The sequence below is a fragment of the Schistocerca gregaria genome, chromosome 2 (assembly GCF_023897955.1).
Source record: "Schistocerca gregaria isolate iqSchGreg1 chromosome 2, iqSchGreg1.2, whole genome shotgun sequence".
Taxonomy (NCBI): Eukaryota; Metazoa; Arthropoda; class Insecta; order Orthoptera; family Acrididae; genus Schistocerca; species Schistocerca gregaria.
In genome coordinates this window covers 970,198,577-970,225,860 of record NC_064921.1, presented here as the reverse complement: position 1 = coordinate 970,225,860, position 27,284 = coordinate 970,198,577, and the positions used below count along the sequence as shown (strand labels likewise).

The window sequence follows — 27,284 nt, the reverse complement described above, 5'->3', positions numbered from 1 at the left end:
ACAAATAGGATGAAACCACTATCTTGTGTTGAAACCATTGGAGAAAGGGAGGAGGAGCTGAGTATGGTTTAACGATAAGTGTAGACATGCAATCACCAAGAGGAAAGGGGCTAAAATGTTATGGTCGACAAATAAATAAGATGAAAAATTAACTTTCAGATACACGGAGGCAGATAAGTAAGGGAGACATTTCCTCGGATCATAAAAGTAAGAGACCAGAAACAGCAACATACCACTGGCAGAAAAGGATCAAACAGTACACAATACAACAGACTTCTACAGGACAGTTAGGTTATTGGAGAAAGGATATAACGCGAGGATTGACATGACCAAAGGTCAAGCAGGGCACCTGATAACAAATGATACAAAACCTAGGGACAAATGGGAAAAATATTTCGAAAATCTCCTTAATATGGACTACACCATCATCAGTGTTGCGATAGCAACGTCAGAAGAAGAAGGAAAAAAAAACAATTACACAGCGGAGATAGAGTAACAATACCAACAGCGGAGAATGAGCTGCCCAACATGGAACACTTAGTAGAAGCCATAATAATGCTGAAGAGAGGAAAGGCACCAGGAGTAGATGGCATACCTGCAGAGATGCTGACAGGAGGTACAGATATCCTACAAGAGAGACTATACCATATAAGCAGTTTAATTCGGAGGAAAGAAAGGATCCCAGAAGAATGGAAGCAGTCTGTCATCTATCTGCCCAATACTAAAGAAAGGTAATCGAATGAGATGCAGCAGCTATAGTGGAATTACCTAACTTTGCACAACTTACAAGTTTCTGAATATGTTCTTGCTGAAGCGGCTAATATTATACGTCGAGGAGGTAACTGGATTAGAAAGAGAAAATCAACATCAGATCAACTATATGTAATAAGGCTGAGCTGTCTGGCTCTATCAGCTATATTCCCACCGCCGTTATGGGTCATCCTTCCGGCAGTGTGCGCAGAGCGCGTGGTGGCGCCACCTACAAGGCCGTTCAGGAGCGAGAGGAAAAGCTGAGGAAGAGAGAGTGATTTTGCTTTGGAACGCCGAGCAGTAACTGCGTTTTAGGAACTGCGGTGGACAGCTGAGATCGTGTGTCAGCCAGCAAGCAAGGCACATCCAGAAGGGGCTGTTTACCAGGGTGACGGTTCCGTGGCAAATATCAGCAGCGTGGAAAGCGACGTTACTGGAAACCCGTTGGTGTTGTTTTTCCGCCTGCTTCATGTCTCCTAGCATCGAGATTGGTGACGGCTGGCGTCGTCGAACAAGCAAGTGGGTAAGGGCCTTGCGTGTCCTGTAAATTTTGGTCGGATTCTACCACAGGGCTCTGTGCGGTTGATTGTATTTTCTTGGGCGGCCGTCGATGCTCCTACTGAGTCTCGCCTACAGCGTGAAGATTTTAATTGGTTTATTATATATAATTTAATCTTCATCATCATCATTTAAGACTGTTTATGCCTTTCAGCGTTCAGTCTGGAGCATAGCCCCCTTATAAAATTCCTCCACGATCACCTATTCAGTGCTAACATTGGTGCCTCTTCTGATGTTAAACCTATTACTTCAAAATCATTCTTAACCGAATCCAGGTACCTTCTCTTTGGTCTGCCCCGACTCCTCCTACCCTCTACTGCTGAACCCACGAGTAACCTTGCTTCTCTCATGCGTGTAACATGACCTCACCATCTAAGCCTGTTCGCCCTGACTGCTACATCTATAGCGTTCATTCCCGGTTTTTCTTTGATTTTCTCATTGGGGACACCCTCCTGCTATTGCTCCCATCTACTAGTACCTGCAATCATCCTAGCTACTTTCATATCCGTAACCTCAACCTTGTTGAAGAGGTAACCTGAATCCATCCAGCTTTCGCTCCCATACAACAAAGTTGGTCGAAAGATTGAACGGTGCACAGATAACTTAGCCTTGGTACTGACTTCCTTCTTGCAGAAGAGAGTAGATCTTAGCTGAGCGCTCACTGCATTAGCTTTGCCACACCTCGCTTCCATATGCCATCCTGTGAGAATATGTATCCTAAGTACTTGAAACCGTCCACCTGTTCTAACTTTGTTCCTCCTATTTAGCACTCAATCCGTTTATGTTTCTTACCCACTGACATTACTTTCGTTTTGGAGATGCTAATCTTCATACCATAGTCCTTACATTTCTGATCTACCTCTGAAATATTACTTTGCGAACTTTCAATCGAGTCTGCCATCACAACTAAGTCATCCGCATATGCAAGACTGCTTATTTTGTGTTCAAATATCTTAATCTCACCCAGCCAATCTATTGTTTTCAACATACCATCCATAAATAATATGAACAACAGTGGAGACAAGTTGCAGCCTTGTATTACCCCTGAAACTACTCTGAAACATGAACTCAATTTACCTTCTACTCTAACTGCTGCCTGATTATCCATTTAAGACCTTTAATTGCTTGCAAAAGTTCACCTCCTATTCCCTAATCTCGTAGAACAGACAATAGCTTCCTCCTAGGAACCCGGTCATATGCCTTTTCTAGATCAATAAGACATAGATACAATTCCCTGTGCCACTCATAACACTTTTCCATTGTTTCCTGTAAGCTAAAGATCTGGTCCTGAAAACCTCTAAGAGGCCTAAACCCACACTGATTTTCATCCAATTGGTCCTCAACTAATACTCGCACTTTCCTTTCAACTATACCTGAGAAGATTTTACCCACTACGCTGATTAAAGAGATACCTCTGTAGTTGTTACAATCTTTTCTGTTTCCATATTTAAAGATTGGTGTGATTACTGCTTTTGTCCAGTCTGATGGAACCTGTCCCGACTCCCAGGCCATTTCAATCATCCTGTGTAGCCATTCAAGACCTGACATTCTACTGTATTTGATGAGTTCTGACTTAATTTCATCCACCCCTGGTGCTTTATTGCACTGCAATCTATTGGCCATTTTCTCCACATCCTCAAATGTGATCCTATTTCCATCATCATTCCCATCCCATTGTACCTCTAAATCAGAAACCTTACTGATCGTATTTTCACCTACGTTGAGCAACTCTTCAAAATATTCCCTCCATCTGCCCAAGGCATCCACAGGATTCACCAGCAGTTTTCCTGACCTGTCCAAAATACTTGTCATTTCTTTCTTACCTCTGTGTCGAAGACTGCTAATTACACTCCAGAATGGTTTTCCAGGAGCTTGACCCATAGTCTCCAACCTGTTTTCAAAGTCTTCCCAAGATTTCTTCTTGGATGCTGCAATTATCTGTTTGGCTTTGTTTCTTTCTTCAACATAACTTTCTCTGTCTACCTGAGTTATAGTATGGAGCCATTTCTGATACGCCTTCTTTTTCCTTATACAGACTGCCTTGACTGTGTCATTACACCAAGCTGTTTGCTTCATCCTACTTTTACACACTACTGTTCCAAGACATTCTTTAGCCACTTCTAGTACTGTGTCCCTGTACCTTGTCCATTCCTTTTTCAATGACTATAATTGACTACATCCAACTAACTGGTAACTTTCTGAGATCGCTGTTATGTACTTGTGCCTGATTTCCTTATCTTGAAGTTTCTTCACTCTTATCCTCCTACATATGGACCTAACCTCCTGCACTTTCGGCCTCACAATCCCAATTTCACTGCAGATTAAATAATGATCAGTGTCATCAGAGAATCCCCTGAATACACGTGTGTCCCTCACAGCCTTCCTGAATTCCTGATCTGTTGTTATATAATCAATGACAGATCTGGTTCCCCTACCTTCCCAAGTAAACCGGTGAATGTTCTTATGTTTAAAAAAGGAGTTTGTGATTACTAAGCCCATACTGGCACAGAAATCCAAGAGTTGTTTCCCGTTTCTGTTGGCCTCCATATCCTCTCCAAATTTACCCATAACCTTTTCATACCCTTCTGTTCGATGTCCAATCCTGGCGTTAAAATCACCCATGAGCAGAACACTGTCCTTGACCTTTATCTTAACAACTACATCACTGAGTGTCTCATAAAAACTATTCATCTCATCTTGATCTGTCCCTTCACAATGCCAATATACTGACACAATCAGAATTTTCTTGCTAGACACTGTCAAATCTATCCACATCAGTCGTTCGTTTACATACCTTATTGCAACTACGCTGGGTTCCTTTTCTTTCCAGAAGTAAAGCTCTACACCCCATTGTGCTATTCCTGCTTTGACTCCTGACAGGTGGACCTTGTATTCTCCCACTTCCTCTTCTTTCTCACCCTTACCCGAATGTCGCTAACAGCTAAAAGGTCTAGCCCCATCTTATTTGCAGCCTCTGCCAGTTCTACATTCTTCCTAGAGTAGCTCCCACTGATATTAATAGCTCCGCATCTCATTACCATTTGTTTGCCAAGTCGTATCTTAGGAGTCCCTTGTTTGTCAGTTAGAGGTGGGACTCCGTCACCTCCAAAGGTCCGAGGCATCATATTTAAAGTACCAGGGAAGCAGGTTGGTAGCCTTACTTGCCCAGAGTCCCATTGGGTATTATCCCTAACGGTTGAGGGACTAACCGGTGGTTTTGGTAGTCTTTGCCGTATGAGCACAAAGGTGACCATGATTCAGAATATGTCCGAGATGCCCTGCCATATTCCAAAGTAACTGGTTTCCCGACTGTTGGGACCACTTACTTGGCCACTCATATGTTGCCCTTGGTTCATGAACTAGGACATGACTACAGGAACCCACACCCTGAACCACATATAATTTGATATATAAAATATTTTAATAGGCTGGTTCTTATTGTGTGATTAATGGCCTTCAATGACAGTAGATCGATATTGTAATTAATTTCGTCTATTAATTTTACTGATGTGTTGTAATGAGTTATTGTGTTTCTAGTTATTTAAGGCAGATGCAAGTCTGTTGTAGATACCCACTACTTCTGGGATTTTCTAGTGCCCAGTCGTGACATGTGCTGCTCTTCCTGGAAACAGAGTCGGGTTGAAGGACCAACACACTGGCTTATGCAGATTACGTAATTTTAATAGCGCAGAATGAACAAGGTGTGGTTCAGATGGCAATAGTGTTAATGGAAAAGGGAATGAGAGCAGACCTGAAGATGAATATGGGTAGGACCAAATACCTTGTTGTGACGAGAGAGAACGATGGGAGACGTTTAGACGCAGATGGTAAAATCATTGAATCAGTAAAGGAGTTCATACACTTTGTGGCAGTACTCAGTGAAAGGATTGAAGTAAACCAGGAAATAATGGAAGGAACCCAGGTAGGAAAAAGGTCTAGGTCTGCACTCGGAAAGCTGCTGAAGTCGCGGCTTCTATCGACATCCACAAAGATTACGATTTACTGCAAAGTAATACAACCTGTCTTCTTATATGGAGCAGAGACATGGATTATGACGCAGAAGGTAAAAATAAAACTCCTGACATTTGAGAATGCTATTCTGAGTCAGATTTTTGGGCCAGTGTAGGATAATAACAAATGGTGAAAAATAAGAAACCGCGAATTACTGGAGTTGTCTAAATCGCTTGCGTAGTGCTTGTGATTAGAGGGGACTGAGATGATACGGGAACGTAATGCGGCGAGAAGGCCGTATCACCTGGCAAGTGGTGGAAGGAGACATCAGAGGGAACAGGCCTATGAGAAAACCATGGCTGAAATGGATTGACTGGATCAGGGAAGATATGTCTAAGGTGGGTCTTGCTGAAGAAGAGTAAATGGGCCGAGGGAGTTGGAGGAGGCTGAACTGCTAGGCCAAATACGGACTATAACTTGTGTAGCAAGTCTGGTAAGTAATTAAGTTAAACTTCCTGGCAGATTATATAACTGTGTGCCAGACAGAGACTCGAACTCGGAACCTTCGCCTTTCGCGGCAAGTGCTCTCCCACTTGAGCTACCCAAGCACGACTCACGGCCCGTCCTCACATCATATTTCCGCCAGTACCTCGTCTCCTACTTTCCAAACTTCACGGAAGCTCTCCTGAGAACGCTGCAGAACTAGCACTCCTGAAAGAATGGATAATGCCGAGACATTGCATTGCCAAAGCCTTAGGGATATTTCCAGTATGAAATTTTCAATATGCACCGGAGTCTGCGCTGATATGAAACTTTCTGGCAGATTGTAACTGCAGGGGTCGTGCTTGGGTTGCTCAGATGGTAGAGTACTTGCCCGCGAATTGCAAGGGTTCAGAGCTCTAGTCTCGGCCTGGCACACAGTTTTTAGCTGCTAGGAAGTTTCATATCAGCGTACACTCCGCTGCAGAGTGAAATTTCATTCCGGAATTAAGTAAGTGTTTCTCGGAAAGAACGTCGTATTCTCTCCAGGAATTCCCACTTGACTTTACGAAGCATCTCCATAGTACTTCCTGCTGATCTAGCCTAGCGGTAACAAATCTAGCAATCTGCCTCGGAACTGTGGAAGTACAAATGCATATTAGAGGTGTTTATTACAGTCATGGTACATGTTGTGACCATACTGGCGAGAAAAGCCAGAATTACTTTGTGCGAGGGATTGTTCACCTATACATCAACAGCTACACCGCAAGGCTTCGTATGGTGTGCAGCGGAGGGTACCTTGTACAACTACTAGTCATTTCCTTGCCCGATCCACTAAAAACAGAGGAAGGGTAAAAAAATGGTCTATATGCCCCCGTACGAGCATTGATTTCTTTATCTTCACTCTTTAACGCGAAACGTCCGTTGGCGGCAGTAAAATCGCTCGGCAGTCAACTTCAAAAGGTCGGTCTTTAAATTTTGTCAGTATTGTTCCTCGAGAAGAACGTCGTCTTTCCTCCTGGGATTCTCTTTTGACTTCTCGAAACGTCTGCGTAGTACGCCGTGCTGATCAAACCTGCCGGTAAAAGACCTAGCAGCCTGCCTCTGAATTACTCACATGCCTTTCTTTAATCCGACCTGATGACTATCCGAAACAACTGAGCAATAGGGCTACTTAAGAGTGGGTCGCACTAGTGATCTGTATGCGGTCCCCTTTAGTGATGAACTAAAGTTTCCTAAAAGACTCCCAATAAAACAAGGGTGATTATTTGCGTTCCCTGGAACCGTCTTAACGTACTCTTTCCATTCCACATCGCTTTGCAACGTTACGCCTATACAGGGTGTTACAAAATGGTACGGCAAAACTTTCAGGAAACATTCCTCACACACAAATAAAGAAAAGATGTTATGTGGACATGTGTCCGGAAACGCTTAATTTCCATGTTAGTGCTCATTTTATTTTCTTCACCATGTACTGTACTTCCTCGATTCATCACCAGTTGGTCTAATTGAAGGAAGGTAATGTTGACTTCGGTGCTTGTGTTGGCATGCGACTCATTGCTCTACTGTACTACCATCTAGCAAATCAGTACGTAGCATCAACAGGTTAGTGTTCATCACGAACGTGGTTTTGCAGTCGGGGACTGATGACCATAGATGTTAAGTCCCATAGTGCTCAGAACCATTTGTTTTGCAGTCAGTGCAATGTTTACAAATGCGGAGTTGGCAGATGCTCATTTGATGTATGGATTAGTACGGGGCAATAAACGTGGCGCGGTACGTTTGTATCGAGACAGATTTCCAGAACAAAGGTGTCCCGACAGGAAGATGTTCTAACCAATTGATCGGCGTCTTAGGGAGCACGGAACATTCCAGCCTATGACTCGCGACTGGGGAAGGCGTACAACGACGTGGACACCTGCAATGAACAAGGCAATTCTTTGTGCAGTTGACGATAACCCTAATGTCAGCGTCAGACAAGTTGCTGCTGTACAAGGTAACGTTGACCACGTCACTGTATGGAGAGTGCTACGAAAGAACCAGTTGTTTCCGTACCATGTACAGCGTGTGCAGGCACTATCAGCAGCTGATTGGCCTCCACGGGTACACTTCTGCGACTGGTTCATCCAACAATGTGTCAATCCTCATTTCAATACAAATGTTCTCTTTACGGATGAGGCTTCATTCCAACGTGATCAAACTGTAAATTTTCACAATCAACATGTGTGGGCTGACGAGAATCCGCACGCAATTGTGCAATCACGTCATCAACACCGATTTTCTGTGAACTTTTGGGCAGGCATTGTTGGTGATGTCTTGATTGGGCCCCATGTTCTTCCACCTACGCTCATTGGTGCACGTTATCATGATTTCATACAGGATACTCTGCCTGTGCTGCAAGAACATGTGCCTTTACAAGTACGACACAACATGTGGTTCATGCACGATGGAGCTCCTCCTCATTTTAGTCGAAGTGTTAGTACGCTTCTCAGTTTCGGTGACCGATGGATTGATAGAGGCGGACCAATTCCATGGCCTCCACGCTCTCCAGACCTCAACCCTCTTGACTTTCATTTATGGGGACATTTGAAAGGTCTTGTCTATGCAACCCCGGTACCAAATGTAGAGACTCTTCGTGCTCGCATTGTGGACGGCTGTGATATAATACGCCATTCTCCAGGGCTGCGCCAGCGCATCAGGGATTGCATTCGACGGTGGGCGGATGCGTGTATCCTCGCAACATTTTGAACATTTCTTGTAACAAAGTGTTTGAAGTCACGCTGGTACGTTCTGTTGCTGCGTGTTTCCATTCCATGATTAATGTGATTTGAAGAGAAGTAATAAAATGAGCTCTAACATGGAAAGTAAGCGTTTCCGGACACATGTCCACGTAACATATTTTCTTTCTTTGTGTGTGAGGAATGTTTCCTGAAAGTTTGGCCGTACCTCTTTGTAACACCTTGTATATTTATTCGACGTCTCAGTGTCATACTTACACTTTTCTTCATATAGAGCAAACTGCCATGCATTACACTACGGTAACTAGAAAGCTTACCAGATCATATCGTATCCTCCTACAGTCAATCAACGACGACATCTTCCCGTACACACAGCGTCATCAGCAGAAAACCGCCGATTGGTGCTTACCCTGTCCGTCAGATCAAGTATGTATATAGCGAAGAGTATCGGTTCTATCACACCTCGTTGGGGCACTCCGGACGAAATTCTTGTATCTGATGAACGCTGGCTATACCCAAGTCTTCGATGAACACGTGTCGTCGAGGAGAACGTACGGTGTTCTATTACGTAAGAAGTCTTCTCACATCTTGGAGCATATTCCCTGTGCTCAATATTCGTTACCAACAGCCTGCAGAGGGGCGCTGTGACAAAAGGTCTACGGATATCTAGGAATGTGGAATTGCCTCTTGACCTTCTCCCATAGTGTGCATGATATCTTCGAGGAAATTCCAAGTTGAGTTTTGCGTGAGCGTTGCTTCCTAAATATAAGCTCATAAATAGACAAAAGCTTTTCAGTCTCAAGAAAATTTATTATATTCGAACTGCTCAATAAATCTGCTGCTAACATTTGTTAGAGATATTACTCTGTTATTTTCCGGGTACGTTATTTCAGCCTTCTTGTATAAAGCTGTCATCGGCGCTTCTTTCCATTCGCCTGAGACGCCACAGTGGGCGATAGATTCACGATACATGCGTACTGAGTAAGAAGCTCCGTCCGTTGATGTGTTGCTCACAGAACTTCCTTCCTCATTATCTGTCGTTTTGTTCCAATCAATGGCTGCCTTCTTGTGGTGCGTTCTATTTCTCCATTTGTACCTTGCATATCAACACCCATTCTTTCTCTAAGGATGACCACAGCACATGCAAAGATTGAGAAGAGCGAATGTTCTTTTAAAAGCAGATTAACAATGAGTATGGCTTTAGTGAATGAAATTTGTGTTGAACTTTTTTTGACGATGCGATGTTCAGTATGGCCTCATTGAATTGCTTAATCTGAATCTATCGCCCAGGCCTAGTTGTATCGGTGTCGACCTTGCACACTTGTCACGATTCAAGGTAACTCTGTAAAGAATAGACTGAGAATTAAGTTTTCGTTGTAATGTTCGTCAATACATTTATATCATGAAAGTGTCTTTAGAATGACCTAGAAAAATTTCCCGAATCGCTACGCAGAATGCAAATGAAACTCATTGCTAATGTTAATCATATTCAAACAGTACCCTTCAAATCCAATGGCGGCGAGTGAAAATTTCGTAAAAGTCCACACCGATGAAATATAACAGTTTCGCCATGGCGCATTTACTGTATATTTTGTTTCCATTCTCTTTCTTACTGGTATATTATTAGACAAGAACGTGGTCTAGTTGAAAATTATTTTATCGGCGTTAATGTTGGTTGATCTCAGAGCACTTAGATTACACTGCTTGAATAAATACAACTGGCAGCCTATTTATGGGCTTTATTTGCGCCATGACGCGTTTCGGGCTTTGACCCGTTTTTATTTTCATATACTCGTTAATACCAAGTTTTTATCGTATGTATTGTGAATACTTCAGCTGGCCCGTTTAAAATAAAAATTAGTTTACAAATTTTAAATGAAAACCATAATATTGTGTATGTTCTACTGTGTTAATTTATTTTGTCATCCGTTTTTCAGCTTACAAACCATCATCAGACGTTCAAGTTTTCGTCCAACGGGATACAACAATCGTAAAAGCACTGAAAAAATTGTTACCTTTCAGGAGTGAAGTACGAACGCAGAGTAAATGTCATGCAGCGGCAGTATAATTAAAAAATATGAAGATGGTATCTCTTCTTTCGGACACCGGACATCGGTGACGATGCAGCTTGTTAGAACGAAATTACAATGAAATTAATAATTAATATATATGAAGATGGTACTGTTCTTTCGGACATAGTTAAGGCTCACCGTCTATTTGACCATCTTCTTCTGTGCGGATGCACAAACAGTGCCCGAACTCTTACGGGAATCGGCGACACGAGTCGAGTAATGAGTATAATGGGCGGGGGCAGTACGAATGTAGTGCGGGACAATACGTTGAGAATGTGGGTCTCACGGGGGCTTGCCAGAGGTAAGTCCCTGCAGTCGCGCTGTCCTATGTGTCCTCGGAGGCTCAGACGGATTGAGCGTCTGCCACGTAAACAGGAGATCCGAGGTTCGAGTCCCGTCCGTGGCATACATTTCCAACTGTCCTCGTTGACTTATATCGATGCCTGTATGCAGCTAGGGGTATTAATTTCGTTGTAGTTTCAGTATCATTAATGTCGTGCACTGGTAATGACTGTGTAAGTTAAACAGGAAATAAATATAAAGGGAAAAAACAGAAAAACATGGAACTAAACCCTGAAAACTATGCCAAGATAACAATTTAAATTACATTGACACTCAAAATGAAATAAAAGTAATACGTTAATAGTGAAGATTAGCTTGAAGAATTACCACAAATGGAAGGTTATACTGCAACAGAATAATAGTTAAACTGAGAAGTGTAACAGAAATACGTAAGGTAAATTACAAACTAACGGAATAAACAACTTTTGCTTACTACAGGAAAGATATGCGTATTATAAGACAACAGAATGTATGAAGTAGGAACTTCACGGGACGGAGCGTGGAATGTTACATCCGTTTATAGAGCAGGCAGTTTAGAGAATTTAAAAAAGGAAATGGTTAGGTTTACGCTAGATGTAGTGAAAATTAGTGTAGTGTTATGGCAGAAAGAAAAGGACTTCGAGTACAGGTCAGTAATGAATTACCAACACCAAATCAAATAGTGGTGTTTAAGAAGTAGAGAATAAGAAAATCTGAATGCAAGTAAGCTCTGTGAACAGTATAATGAAGGGCACTACCGTAACTAAGACAGACTCGCAACCAAGCCCATTGGTGGAATTCTAAGAAAGTGTAGCCCACCCACAAAGGAGGTAGGGTACAAATCCATAGCTCGTCTGGCTGTAGACTATTACTCGTCACTCTGGAACCTTTGCGTGATGTAGTACTGGTCGATGAATTGGAGGAAGCCCAAAGGAAAGCAATGTGTTTCGTCTTGGATTAAGTTTGTAAGAAAGATATCGTCGAAAAAGTGATCATCTTGTTTCAGCCGCAAACACTACAAGAAAACGGTTGTACATCTACGTATAGTTTACTGTTTAAGTTCCGTGAACGTATGTCACTGGAAGAGTCAACCAGCGTATTGCTGCCTTCGACGTGCATTTCGCGAGAAAACGAAGAAGGTAAAATTATGGATAACCTCACTCACGCATGAGTTCACCAAGATCCGTCTCTTGACTGGAACAGGAATGGGGTGAAATGCCGGAGGTACAGAATGTACGCTCTACCACACTCCATAATGTGGTTTGTGGAGTATTTCTGCAGATGCGGATGCAGAAGGTTCCTTTGAAAAAGACGTGATCATTTCCTTCCCCATCCCGCTTAGGGTCCCATATCTAAAGACGTCATTGATGGTGTCCGGACCCAGCTTCTTTCCTTACCACTTCTTCTGAACATGATTTGGAATTACTTTGTTGGACATCATCATCCACGTACAGGCCTACAGTAAGATCTCGTGAAAATTTGAAAATATGAATTCAACGCCTCCATACGGTGTCACCGAATATCTTCTTTTCTTGCCACTTCAGTACGATGAGCCCTCTTCAGTCACAAATGGCACTCGTAGTTATTATACGCTGTATGTTTTCAATCTCAGTCGAAGGTTTCCCTGTCCTCCTTCTTGCGGTGCTTTGAGTGACTTACTTAAGTACTACGGTTCCCCACACAAATAAGGTATTTTCATTTATTTAACCTGATTTCTGATCACGCTTTTAGGGGCGTGCTGTCAGCAGCCACATTGCTTCTCTTCATTCATTTGATTAAATAATTTACAAAACAACATTAAATGGTTTAAGAGCTTTGAAAATATGATCATGTTTATGACAAGAAGGTGGTGACGTAGCTTTCATTTGTGGGGATGATGCGATGAGTCTCTTGATAACTGCACTCAGGGATTATTATGTGAGAGGTATTGGAAGGGATGCTATATGGAAAAGGATTTGGGTTGTCTATATGGGAAGGAACTAGCAGGTGGGATGTCGTAATAACGTATGGGAAGGCAACCGGGTGACGGCGTCAACAACCACCGATATTTCGACAGGTTCACTCCCTGTCTCTTTCAAGGAAAAAATGCAAAAGTGATGAATTTAAAACCTTGGTGTGCAGAGAAATTCCGGAAGATAAAACACCCACCCACATCCACACCCACACACACACACTGTAAACACTATCGCCCCCACACAACGAAAGATGACCGATGCCAAAAGTTACTGATCGTGAAAATTGCAATAAAAATGTCAGGTAACATTAATTCTTCTAATTCCTCCCTTCTGATTTTAGAAAAAGAAAGAACAGTATTCCATCCAGAAATTAATGAAAAAATTCCTTCTCTATCTAGAGAGTTACTTGCTAATGTAATCTCTACTGTCATAATCACTAACACTATCCCTGTACTTGGACGAGCACGCCAGAACATCCATAGTGTTATGTTACATAGGATGACATTGTTCTGCAACATCCCACTGGTTGTGTTGTAAACGAGTGTGACAGTTATGCTGAATAGTACACTGGTTCTTCACGGTGTCTATAGTCTGACCAGTTTATGAATGCCACACTGCCAGGAACGCTATAGACAACCACTTTACGGAAACCAAGATCGTCCTTAACGGTGTCCAAAAAGAACCTAAACCTAGACAGATGTCGTATTTCCGTAAGAAATGACAATATTGTTTGAGATGCTCACTGGACAAGCAGAAAGGCCATAGACTTTGGTGCCACTCGGCCATTGTCACCAGTCACACTGAGCACGGTTGGTCCATAGTGCAACAATACACGTCTGGCATGTCCTCCACTGTATCCGTTCTGATGGAATGTGGCTTCAGGGTGGGTTAACTCAGCCGACAAATTCTCAGGATCTGCAATGACGTGGACCCAGTCAACCAAGGTAAGAAGTATCCTTCACGCTGATTCGTATGGTAACAGATATCAGCTTGCAGATAAACGTCAGTGTGAGTAGGCTTCCTACAAACAGTGATACGCTAAATCAAATAGCACTGTGTCCGTGCTGATCCCACAAAAAGTGGTGAGAAAAAGGCTAACAGCCTCCTGAAGGCAAGATCCTTTCGCAGGAGACTATATAGAGCCTGAATACTTATTTTGGTGTTTCCCATATGTTATATGGTCTCCGGAGATCCACCAAGTAGGGTTTCTTCTTCGTTAGAGTGTTAGTAAGATTGGCGCTCACACGTATCGGGTAGCAGAACACCTTCCTATTCTGTTTAGGCCTCTACTTGATAGGTGTGTGCATCACATTAAGAACTCGGCGGAATTCTTACGACAGTGACATGAAACGCGACTGAATGAGACTGATAATATAGTTAGAAAAAAAAATTGAAGTTTGTTATAAGGACTATGGGACCAAACTGCTGAGGTCATCGGTCCCTAGGCTTACACACTACTTAATCTAATTTAAAATAACTTACGCTAAGGACAACACCCACCCATGGCCTAGGGAGGAATCGAACCCCCGACGGGGGTAGCCGTACGAATTGTGACGAGACGCCCCAGACCGCACAGCGCACGGCTACCCTGGCCTGCTATAGCTAGATTTGGTGTGTTCTCTCTCTTCAATCCTGTTACTCTGTCTCATTCGTTACAGTTAACTGCCTATTTCAACATGTTTTGACCTTCACTTACTTTTTTATATGACCGGTACTATGAGTAGACAGATGCAGTTGCGATGGAAAGAACGTTGTCACCTGTTATTGCAAAATTTGTTTATCGAAGGCTTCGAGAAACGTGCCTTGGAGTAGATGATTTTCGAACCCACGTGATTTTTCAGATATGTAGATTACACTTTTGTAGTTTTGCCTCACGGAATTGAGAAACTGCACAACATTTTAGAACACCTGAATTCAACCTCAGCACATATTTTTATCATAATGTAGATCGAAAATGGTGGGTGCGTCCCCTTCCTTGATGTGTTGGTGAGGAGGAAGGTTAATGATTGGCTGTGACATGCTGTTTACACAAAGCATACTTACTTTGACTAGTATCTGCAGGCTGATGGTTTTCACTAACCAGTTCAGTGTGAAAGGGTACCTCGTACCTCTGTTCATAAGGCCAACGTTATTTCAACCACTGACAGCTGGTCAACTGAGTTGAGGTCACCTTCTGTCAGAACTGATGTAGTGAAAGACAAATCAAACGTATGTTGTGCTGTCTACCAATCGTTCATCAAAAAAATGGTTCAAATGGCTGTGAGCACTATGGGACTTAACTGCTGTGGTCATCAGTCCTCTAGAACTTAGAACTACTCAAACTTAACGAACCTAAGAACATCACACACATCCATGCCTGAGGCAGGATTCGAACCTGCGACCGTAGCAGTCTCGCGGTTCCGGACTGAGCGCCTAGAACCGCGAGACCACCGCAGCCGGCAATCGTACATCAAATGAGTTGTAACACTGAGTTGGTAGCACGGTATAAGGCCTGTCTACCTTGCGCAGGAAGCTTCTCCAACAAGATAGGCCGTACTTTTCAGAAACTTGTGACACCTGGTTTTCGACTTCCATCTAATACTAGCGTCTTTTTAGTTTTCGTTAAGGATGACCTTGTTTTGAGTAAAGCGGGAGTCTGTTGTATTCCTAGCAGTTATGGCCTATCATATGTTGGTCAGACTGTCACGGCCGGCCGCGGTGGTCTCGCGGTTCTAGGTGCTCAGTCCGGAACCGCGTGACTGCTGCGGTCGCAGGTTCGAATCCTGCCTCAGGCATGGATGTGTGTGATGTCCTTAGGTTAGTTAGGGTGAAGTAGTTCTAAGTTCTAGGGGACTGATAACCACAGATGTTAAGTCCCATAGTGCTCAGAGCCATTTGAACCATTTGAACCAGACTGTCACGACCACGGAGAACCGGTTACTGAGCATAAGCGGCACACACGTTTGTAACGGCCGAGCTAGTCCGCTACTGCAGAACATTATCTTCGCAGCGGTCATCCATTGGAATATAACAACAAGGCGATTCTGACTTGCGCATCCAGCTACTTGGATAGTGTTATTATTGAAGCAGCTGAGATCAAATAAGCATTAAATCTAGGCTAAATGTTTCGCTTTAGTTCAGTATGGAATCCTGCTCTCACACTTGGCAAAAAATAGGACAGAACTAACGCTACCTCACCCGTTGTTTAGTAATTTTGACTCTCTGTTACCTCTAGTGTCGGTGGTCTTTGATAGTGTGGAGGCGCTAGCGTGAGTGTGTGTGTGTGTATGTGTATGTGCGTGTGTGTGTGTGTGTGTGTGTGTGTGTGTGTCTATTTTCCGGAATCGCTCTGTAAAAGAGGTTTTAAATTCGCTTGCACAGTCCTTCCTTGCTGCACTTTTCCCTTGAAAGTGACTGGGTGTACAGCTACCTAAATATCGGCGGTTGTCGACGACTTCATCCAGTTTCAATTATGTAAGTTATTTTATCAATGTACACGCTGGGAGAAACTCAGATATTATGCTGCGAGTGATACGGGAGGCCTGCTGGACGGGCAAGAATGTGCTGCAGCTGTCATTCGCAGTTTGTATCGCAGTTTATTGTTGAAATAAAGGGTAGATTTTAGGAATGTGTTAATGGCTATTGAAATTATCTTGAGGGGTCAACATGGAGTGCAAGTTGTTTAAGAATGTGGAGAAAGTGAAAAATGTTAGCAGTGGCGGAATACGAGTTTCAGCATACCAGCTTTAGAAATGTAAATTTACCATTTGCCACTGTGTGCTTTAAATACGGAATGGATACAGTACAAAAAACAAATTATGTCAGCACATACAACGACAAAGGAATGGAATCAATGTCAAGCTATTACGAAAGGGCTGGGGTGCGTGTGGACTCTTTTACAGTGCTGCTCTGTGATGCTGACAGTGCCGCTACCGGCCTCTGCCAATACTTACAGACCTGCAATGCTTACCTATTCCCCTCCCATGTTTCATACATACACACACACACACACACACACACACGCAGACCCAAACACACATACACACACACTCGAATGCAGCCCCGGATCTACGATAATTCCGAACTGGGGCAAAACGTGATAGTGACGCTCCCCCCCCCCCCCCCCCCCCCCTATCCCTTTCCACTATAGCAACTGAAATAGAACATCAAAAATTTTAAAAAAATTTGATTTTCAACAATATGTACATGTTGTAGGACATATCTTTCTAAAGATTCTGACATATAAAACATAGACGTTCAAAGAAATGTAAGGCTTATTATTTGGTCTTAAGTGAGATAAATTGCGGTGCCACGCCTCTCCGATCAGCATTCTTCTATCGAACGTTACTGTACTTGACTCTGTGTAATTCAAGCGTGTGTACTTTGTAATGGAGCCCATGAAGCCTATATGCACGACAGAGGAAATTAGTGGTGCCTCTCCTTCTCTCGGTCAGGCAGTTCGACATCCTACCCCTACACCACCCTCCCCTTTAAAAAGCTTACAGTTTGTACTGGGTGAGATTATTTGTAACTGGCTGAGCAAGATATGTTCAGAAAATTTGCACTCTTTGTTGCCTATCAGCTAATAACTTTCTCTTTGGTGTGACATAAAATTAAATATGCGAAACATAGAACCAATGAAGACCAGAGACAAGCAAGACAGTAGACATTTCTTCAATCCTCAGGTCCCAGCATTTTTTCCTCTTTAAACTTCTTACAGTTTTATGCGAAGTGCTTTCCCTTCAGTGAAAGAACCTACACACACCAAAAGAAGTTTAGCATCACCCAGCTTGAAAGAACTAGTGAAGACTTTGGATATTGTATCACAGACACAGTCCCTTCGACTGTTCCGAGATGTCACTAAACCACTCCATAGACTGAGCATCAGCAGCGCCTATTTGACGGAGGGGGACCGACAGCCGATCATCCCAGTAATTCCACGGGGAAGGAGGTAAACGACTGATGTTGTCTGTAGTTCAGCCGTGCCTAGACGTTCAATATGGCGGTTCGATCACGTCCGCGTTGGTACTTTGTGCCAGGAAGGGCTCCCAACAAGGGAAGTGTCCAGGCGTCTCGGAGTAAACTAAAGCGATGTTGTTAGGACATGGAGCAGATACAGAGAGACAGGAAATGTCGATGACATGCCTCGCTCAGGCCGCTCAAGGGCTACTACATCAGTGAATGACCGCTACCTACGGATTATGGCTCGGAAGAACACTGACAGCAATCCCACCGTGTTGAATAATGATTTTCGCGCATCCAAACGTCTTAGTGTTACGGCTCAAACTGTGCGCAGTAGGTTGCATGATACGGAACTTCACTCCCGACGTCCATGGCTAGCTCCATCTTTGCAACCACGACACCATGCAGCGCGGTACAGATGGGCCCAACAACATGCCGGATCCATAGCTCAGGATTGGCATCACATTCTCTTCACCGGTGAGTGTCGCATATGCTTTCAACCAGACAATCGTCGGAGACGTTTTTGGAGTCAACCCGAGGCGGCTGAACGCTTTAGACACACTGTCCAGCGAGTGAAGCAATGTGGAGGTTCCCTGCTGTTTTGGGGTGGCATTGTATGGGGCCGACGTACGCCGCTGGTGGTCATGGAACGCGCCGTAACAGTCGTACGATACCTGAATGCCATCCTCCGACCCGTGGTGGAACCATATCGGCAGAATTTTGGCGAGGCATTCCTCTTCACGGACGCCAAGCCGCGCCACTATCGTGCACATCTCGTGAATGACTTGCTTCAGGATAACGACTTCACTCGACTAGAGTGGTCAGCATGTTTTCCAGACATGAACTATATCGAATCTGCCTGGGATAGGTAGAAAAGGGCTTTTATGGACGACGTGACCCACACGCACTACGACAAATCGCCATTGAGGAGTAGGACAGTCTGGACAAAGAGTGCCTTGATGAACTTGTTTATAGTATGCCACTACGAATATAGACATGCATCAGTGTAAGAGAACGTGCTGCTAAGTATTAGAGGTACCGCTGTTTACAGCAATCTGAACCACCACCTCTGAAGGTTTTGCTGTATGTTGGTACAACATGTAGTTTACGGTTTTCAAGCTCAATAAAAAGGGCTGAAATTATGTTTATGTTGATCTTTATTCCAGTTTTCTGTACGTGCTCCGGAACTCTCGGAGCCGAGGTGATGAAAACCATTTTTTGATGTGCGCATTACCTCACCAAAGTTCGTCTAACGTTTTGTTTAACACTAAAAGAGCTGTTTACGCGAAAGTACCCAAGACTGGTGTGGTTTCCCGATTTGATTACGTCTATTTCGTCATAGTCGGCTTGATAACACGAAATGGGCCTTTCTAATATTGCAGAAATTGTAAAACACTCCACATAAGGGTGACTGTTTTGGCATAAATGTTCATTTCTTCTAGCCCATTTACAAAAATAACACCAGAGAATATAATTCATGATATGCCAATATCTAAAATGTACACTCCTGGAAATTGCAATAAGAACACCTTGAATTCATTGTCCCAGGAAGGGAAAACTTTATTGACACATTCCTGGGGTCAGATAGATCACATGATCACACTGACAGAACCACAGGCATATAGACACAGGCAACAGAGCATGCACAATGTCGGCACTAGTACAGTGTATATCCAACTTTCGCAGCAATGCAGGCTGCTATTCTCCCATGGAGACGATCGTACAGATGCTGGATGTAGTCCTGTGGAACGGCTTGCCATGCCATTTCCACCTGGCGCCTCAGTTGGACCAGCGTTAGTGCTGGACGTGCAAACCGCGTGAGACGACGCTTCATCCAGTCCCAAACATGCTCAATGGGGGACAGATCCGGAAATCTTGCTGGCCAGGGTAGTTGACTTACACCTTCTAGAGCACGTTGGGTGCCACGGGATACATGCGGTCGTGCATTGTCCTGTTGGAACAGCAAGTTCCCTTGCCGGTCTAGGAATGGTAGAACGATGGGTTCGATGACGGTTTGGATGTACCGTGCACTATTCAATGTCCCCTCGACGATCACCAGAGGTGTATCGCCAGTGTAGGAGATCGCTCCCCACACCATGATGCCGGGAGTTGGCCCTGTGTGCCTCGGTCGTATGCAGTCTTGATTGTGGCGCTCACCTGCACGGCGCCAAACACGCATACGACCATCATTGGCACCAAGGCAGAAGCGACTCTCATCGCTGAAGCCGACACGTCTCCATTCGTCCCTCCATTCACGCCTGTCGCGACACCACTGGAGGCGGGCTGCACGATGTTGGGGCGTGAGCGGAAGACGGCCTAACGGTGTGCGGGACCGTAGCCCAGCTTCATGGAGACGGTTGCGAATGGTCCTCGCCGATACCCCAGGAGCAACAGTGTCCCTAATTTGCTGGGAAGTGGCGGTGCGGTCCCCTACGGCACTGCGTAGGATCCTACGGTCTTGGCGTGCATCCGTGCGTCGCTGCGGTCCGGTCCCAGGTCTACGGGCACGTGCACCTTCCGCCGACCACTGGCGACAACATCGATGTACTGTGGAGACCTCACGCCCCACGTGTTGAGCAATTCGGTGGTACGTCCACCCGGCCTCCCGCATGCCCACTATACGCCCTCGCTCAAAGTCCGTCAACTGCACATACGGTTCACGTCCACGCTGTCCATGCTACCAGTGTTAAAGACTGCGATGGAGCTCCGTATGCCACTGCAAACTGGCTGACACTGACGGCGGCGGTGCCCAAATGCTGCGCAGCTAGCGCCATTTGACGGCCAACACCGCGGTTCCTGGTGTGTCCGCTGTGCCGTGCGGGTGATCATTGCTTGTACAGCCCTCTCGCAGTGTCCGGAGCAAGTATGGTGGGTCTGACACACCGGTGTCAATGTGTTCTTTTTTCCATTTCCAGGAGTGTATTACGCTTACAACAATCAAACATTCTTACGTTAGGAAATAGTTTGACATTTTATTCATACGCTTATACGCTCCACTTTCTTAAGCATGAGATCGATAAGAAATTTTAATATAAATTTGGGATCGTCATTTTCTTCCATACAATTTTGGTTATGTCCCCATTTCTTCTCCTTCACCGCGTGGGGTAGCCGCACGGTTTGAGTCGCCTTGCCACGGTCCTCGCGGCTTCCCACGTCGGACGTTCGAGTCCTCTCTCGAGCATGCGTGAGAGTGTTGTCCTTAGCGTAAGTTAGATTGAGTAATGTGTAAGCCTAGGGACCGATTACCTCAGCAGTTTGGTCCCATAGGAACTTATCCCCAAATTTACAAAATTCTCTTCTTTTTCTCACTCTAACAATCTTCTCATCACTAATTCTGGAATTGTTTCCGCCATTTTCAAAACTTATTCTCGAGTTAATTTATCTAACCCTACCAGAATCACCAGTTTAGTTATCCTGCGTTTATTCTCCGGTTAGGGGTTATTATGAGTTTGTACAACGTGTTTCCCGCTGTATTCCGAGAATAGAACTTACACTGCTGCTAACTGGGAACTGTACGAGTGGCCCTTAGTACGTATCGTAGCGATCTGGAAAAACATTTCTGTTAAAAGCTCATTTCTTGAATATGCCAAGATGATTAACATGTAATCTTTCTTACCAGTTTTTACTGTTTGTCGTTTATTTTCACTCTGGTAGACAAAATCTATAGATTTTGTTAATAATTATTAGAATGCTGTTCATTTGCACACCTGCTCAACCACATAAAGAAACAGCGGTAGGCATTACCCCGTTCAGGTTTATTCGGCTCAGCGCATATAGCCCCGTCCCCTTTTGTCTGTGGGAAAGCTTTTTATTTCTAAATGCGACGGGGATTCTACTGACAGTGCCGTCACGTACACTATCCACAGATTCGAAAAATCAGCTTATGATTCGTTCGGAAATCAACTTAGAGAGTGTTCAAAAATCTTCCAAACCCAACAGGAATGCGTTTGAAAATAACATGAACATTCGATAGACCAACATGCATTGGATGCTAAGCGTCTGTGAAACCAGATTGTTTTCTTCAAGAATACGAATTTGATGCCCCCTGAAATTGCCGATCGGTGCAGATGCCTCGGTTTGCCCCTCTCGCCCCCCGCCCGCGACCGTAGATACGGGCCTGCAACACATCGTGAAACACACACACACACACACACACACACACACACAGTGAGTTATACAGCCAGTCACCAACGTTGTCAGAGATTCCGATTTGTTGGAAAACTTAACGTTCCCAGTTTTTGTGTTCTGTCAGGAAAATGGATTCTCCTCCGAAATCCTCCGATTTATATTTTCAATTTCTTTTATAAATTAATGTTTTGTGATGTAAGACTTGGTATTACTCCGATAATGTGATACCAATACGTGTGAATGTTTTGCTTGTAGCTGGTAACCGCTGATGATCGGAATAAAACAAACCCAGTTACAGTAGCGCAACACTTAGTTTACACTGAAAGTTACCCAGTTTACATGGTTACGCAGGTTCAGCATTAAACAGGTAAATAAGGGATCAAGTAGTGAACCCAACATCTCATCGAGAGAGGTAGGAATAAACGACACAATAGAGCACGAAACATAATAAAGAATGGGTACATGATCCTCTTTTTCGTGGGTGGTTAAGTAAAAGTAACACAGGTTCTTTTTTTATTAGTGTTCCTCAGATGATGAACACTTTAGTCTAAGATACAGGAGGAATGATCTGAAGAAACATGTAACAGTGAAAAAACATGTGTAAAATAATAGTACTGTTGGAAACAGTTTAAATTAACTGAAATGCCCTCTGCGAACGTTCGAATCAAATTAAGTCAAAGTGCCAAGGAATGTGAAATAGGTTCGGCTAGTTTTGTTTAGCAGCACGACTACCAATAAGAGTAATTCAGCACTTGCCCAGTCTGATAAAAGCAATATGTCCAGATTCTGAAATTTTAAAGCACGCCGAGTAGCGTAGAACAAAGTTAATGGCCATAATAGATACTGTGAGTGGGAAGGAAACTTTGACTCAGTTCGCTGAACTTCTCAAAAGAAACACAATTTTCCTTACTGTAGACTAATCCACTGACAAGGGTTGTATAAAAAAATGTATGTCTACTAGTTCGTGTAATTATAATTAGTAAAACCGATGACCAGTTCCTTGGAATTATTGTTTTGAATGAAGCTGATAGCAGTATTTTGTTTGAACGTATTGTTAGATTTTTAATGACCTTGACATACATAGCAAAAGAAACATGATAGGTTTTGCTGCAGACAGTGCAGATGTAGTCACTAGGAGCTACCATTCATTTCGTACATTTCTGCACAAGGACATACTACATCTTTTCATAATGAAATGCATATGTCACTCATTTGCACTTAGTTCTTCCTGGGAACATCACTAACTGCTAAGAGGAATAGAAGATCTTGCAAGAAATGTTCACAGCTATTTTCAGTCAAGTCCCAAGCGTGTAGCTGAGATGACGGATTTCAAGATTTCTTAAACGTAAAACCTCACAAGACAGTACATCAATGTCAAACACGCTTGCTTTCCTTAAAGATAGTTGTTGCTTGGAATCTCGACGAATATGAGGCCTTGAAGCTGCATCTTACCGATGCCTTCTCGAACGAACGACTTCTTGCCTGTGAAACTATACTCCAGATATTGAACAGTCGAACTTCAAAACGGTTTCTTCAATTTATGGATTTCGTACTACCGTTATTCAACTATTTGAATTAGAAAATGAAGACTGAATCACCACAAATTCATGTTATGTGGCGTTATGTAGTTGAGAACAATTTTGGACTACTTCATGAAAGATGAATAACTTTCGCCGTGACCGGTTAGTTTGTGTGGGGTTTAGCCCAGAAATTAGATAGAGCTAGACATAATCCCACGTGAGACACTGGGATGGGGGCCCTCAAATCCAACATGGCGCGTCCCAATGGCTGGTAGGGGAATCTCCTCTAGATATGCAGGACAGATGAGAATAAGGCCTAGCAAAATAAGCAACCGCGGATCAACTCAGATGAACAGAAAGTGGTCAACGGCTCCAATGGTAGAAGAGGACATATGTCTCAATGGTGGAAAAGGCAGAAGAACCGAATACCGAATCCACTTTCCGTCTGACTTGGACTGGGCGGCAAAGTGGTTAGCGTCTGTCTACCTAGTAGAGTGCACACCTTACGTTCCAGGAACTAGCAATCCCTGGTCCTAAACTGCCAGTGGGAAAACTGGACAAATCTTCGATAGCAAGTAATTATGATCCGTGAGATTAATAACAGAATTACTCCAGGTGGTAACCAATCCTTCCGTTAACAGACAGCAGCTGGGGCTTCGGATTCTGGTAGACCTGAGCTACCAACATCACAGAGAAAGTTAGCTGGCAAACTACCATCAAAGAGACCCACTCTCATCTTGTACTTCAACGTTAGCACCTTACGACAACCTGGTAAACTACACATCTTGACCTCAGAATTAGATCCACAGAAGGTACAGATACTGGCTCTTAAGGAAACACGCTTTACATATGAAAACTCACTAGACTATGGTAATTATCGTACCTTCAAAAGTAAAACAGACAAAAGATGTGGTGCCCCACTCCTGGGTATGGAATTTGTCGTTCACAAGAGCATAGTTGATTCGATTAAAGAAGTCACCACCGTAAGTAATATGCTATTGACAATGCGCATACAATGCACAGACAAAAAATACACACTAATTAATGTATATGCACCCACAAACATTAAAATAAAAGAGATCTGTTGAAGATAGAGCAGTTCTGGTCTAAACTCGAGACTATTATGGCATTAGTCGCCAAAGAATGCAATAAGAGATCACTAGGTGACTTCACTGCCCAGATTGGCAGAGAAAATGAATACTAAAAGACAGTAGGCAAATTCCCGGCCCTGAAATGCACCAACAAGAATGGCATGAGACTCACTGAACTGTGCCAACAGAGAAATCTGAAAATAATGTTCACCTCTCTGAGGAAACATCCTCGAAAACAGAAGGCTCGGAGATATCCTATACAGTCTCTCGGAGAATATCAGACCGACTACATGGCCATCACACACCCTTCACAGAAGGAAATTCATGCCGTTGAAGTTCGAAGAGGAGCCATCTAGTGCGGATCAAAGTGAAATTTACTTCGAAAAGAATCCGTCACAACAAAATTCATCTTCAAAATCTTGACACCAAAAAGATCAAACAAAGCAACATAAAAGAAGACTGGGGAAATGAAAAGGCAGGCTCCTGGCATCAATTCCCTAAGATAATCAAGATAGCCAAAGAAGCAATACCACTGCAGAAGAATAAGAAACATCCGTGGTGGGATTCCGCATTTGAAGAAGCACTGGAAGAAGGAATGAGTGCTTTTCAGAAATATAACTCTAAGATGTCATTGGAGATGCAACAAAATTATCTTCAGACCAGAAAGGAAGTCTTGAAAATTATCAGACAAACAAAGGAGAGGCACATGAAGGACCAGTTGGACTCGATAGAAAAAGATTTCGGAGATCACAATGCTTGAGACTTTTACTGGACGTTTGCAGAGAGGATTCGAGGATACACCACTGTGAACTTACGTTTCCGATAACCTGGGGACAAACCCGCGCTGAACAACCGAGATAATTGTAGAGAATTGGCTCGATATTTCTCAGAGCTACTCAATTACCAGGAGCCCACATCAAGATGGCCCAAAGAGACTCCCGCACAAGTAAACCCAGAATCTCCAACACCTAGTAAAGAGGAAATCCATAGACGCATCTTCAGACTCAACAATAACATTGCATCTGTAGATGAATTGCAGAACTAATGAAGAACAAAGGCCAAAATACACTTGAGGAGCTCACACAACTCATCATAGACATCTGGAAAACGGAAAGGATACCGGAAGAATGGAAATGTGCACTCATCCATCCATTTCACAAGAAAGGTGACACAACAGATGTCTGTAACTACAGAGAGATTTTTCTCCTTGAAGTCACCTACAAAATTCTATCGACGTGCCTTCTTCAAAGAACACAAGAACAGCTTGAAAACAAAATTTGTGACTATGAAGCTGGTTTCCGACCGGGGCGTTCTTGTGTTGAACAAATTTTCAATTTGAAGATTCTATTGAAATATAGAGCCACCAGAAGCTCTCCTATCATCTTTATGTTCGTCGCCTTCAAGAAGGCATATGATTCGGTCGATCGACATTTCCTTTTTAACGTCTTAGAAGAACAAGGGCTTGATCGAAAGACATTAAGACTCATCAACGAAACACTCACGGGCACGAAGTCAAAAGTGGAATTCATGTGGGAATTGTCAGAGCCCTTTAAGATAAAGGTCGGTGTGCGACAAGGTGATGGATTGTTACCACTGGTTTTCACCCTTGTTCTGGATAAAGTAATCCGAGTATAGGAGAAAGAACTGAAAACCCAGGACCACAGGAAACCCATTCAACTAGGACGAAAGAATGATAACATGAAGGTCAGTTGTTTAGCTTTCACAAACGATCTAGCTATGCTAGCAACCTGCGAAAATACACCGATCAAAGAGACTGAAGTCCTCAAGGAATGCGCTGAGAAAACTGGACTACAAATTTCATTCGAGGAGCCAAAGTTCATTTGCACTAAGTTCGACATTCAACACAAAATACGGGCAGACCAAACGGATTCCACACTTCAAATATCTTGGTGAGATCATAGAACCAACAGGTTTGGAAAAGGAAGCAGAGAAAGTTCGGTTACAAAAGTTCAGACGAGCATATGGGAGAACGCGTAAAATCTACAAGGTGAATTGTAGGTCCATTCATACAAAGATCAAACATTTTAATACAGTGATTAAACCTGAAGTGCTGTACGCGAGCGAAAGCTTGGCACTTAAGAGAAAAGGTGATCTGGAGAACTACTTGAAGGAGGGAAGAAAGATCATGATGAAAATGCTGGGACCAGATAAAACAGAAGGGTGGAGGGGGGGGGGGGGAGGGTATGTACTCAAATCACGCAAAGCAATGGAAGAACTGTCCAGCTTGCAGCGGATATCAGGAAACGAACGCTGAAATTTTATGGGCACATTTACAGACTCCCATGTTCAAGGTAAACTCACAAGATTTTGACATACACTGCAAAACTGAAGAACATTCCATGGGTAGAAGGAGTCAAATATGACTTGGATAAGTCACAGATAGGAACATCGGATATACCAGATGGCAAACTTTATCATCAGAAGATAAATACATGGGTAGTAAAGACAGAGAATGAACAAGTGGTCAGAAGACAGCACATAGCGAAAGAATGAAAGCTATATCGGCTATTAGAAAGGCGAATCATAAACGTAATGTGTGATCCGACAGGGTCCACATGCACATAATAATAATAATGATGAATACCTTTCGAAGACTACGTTGGAGAACCTGCAGCATAAAAATCGCAGTTATTTTAATCTATTAGAAAATATTTATTTTAGTGCTACAATTTCTCCCACAGTCAAAAGTATAAATTCCAGTCATTTTCAACCTTTACATGATACTTACTTTGGTGCTACAATTCCTCCTACAGCCTAA

General features: G+C 43.4%; 1 pseudogene; it reads left to right on the top strand.

Moving 5' to 3' along the window:
• Positions 1 to 528: 528 nt before the first annotated feature.
• Positions 529 to 27,284, top strand: LOC126336073 (uncharacterized; annotated as a pseudogene).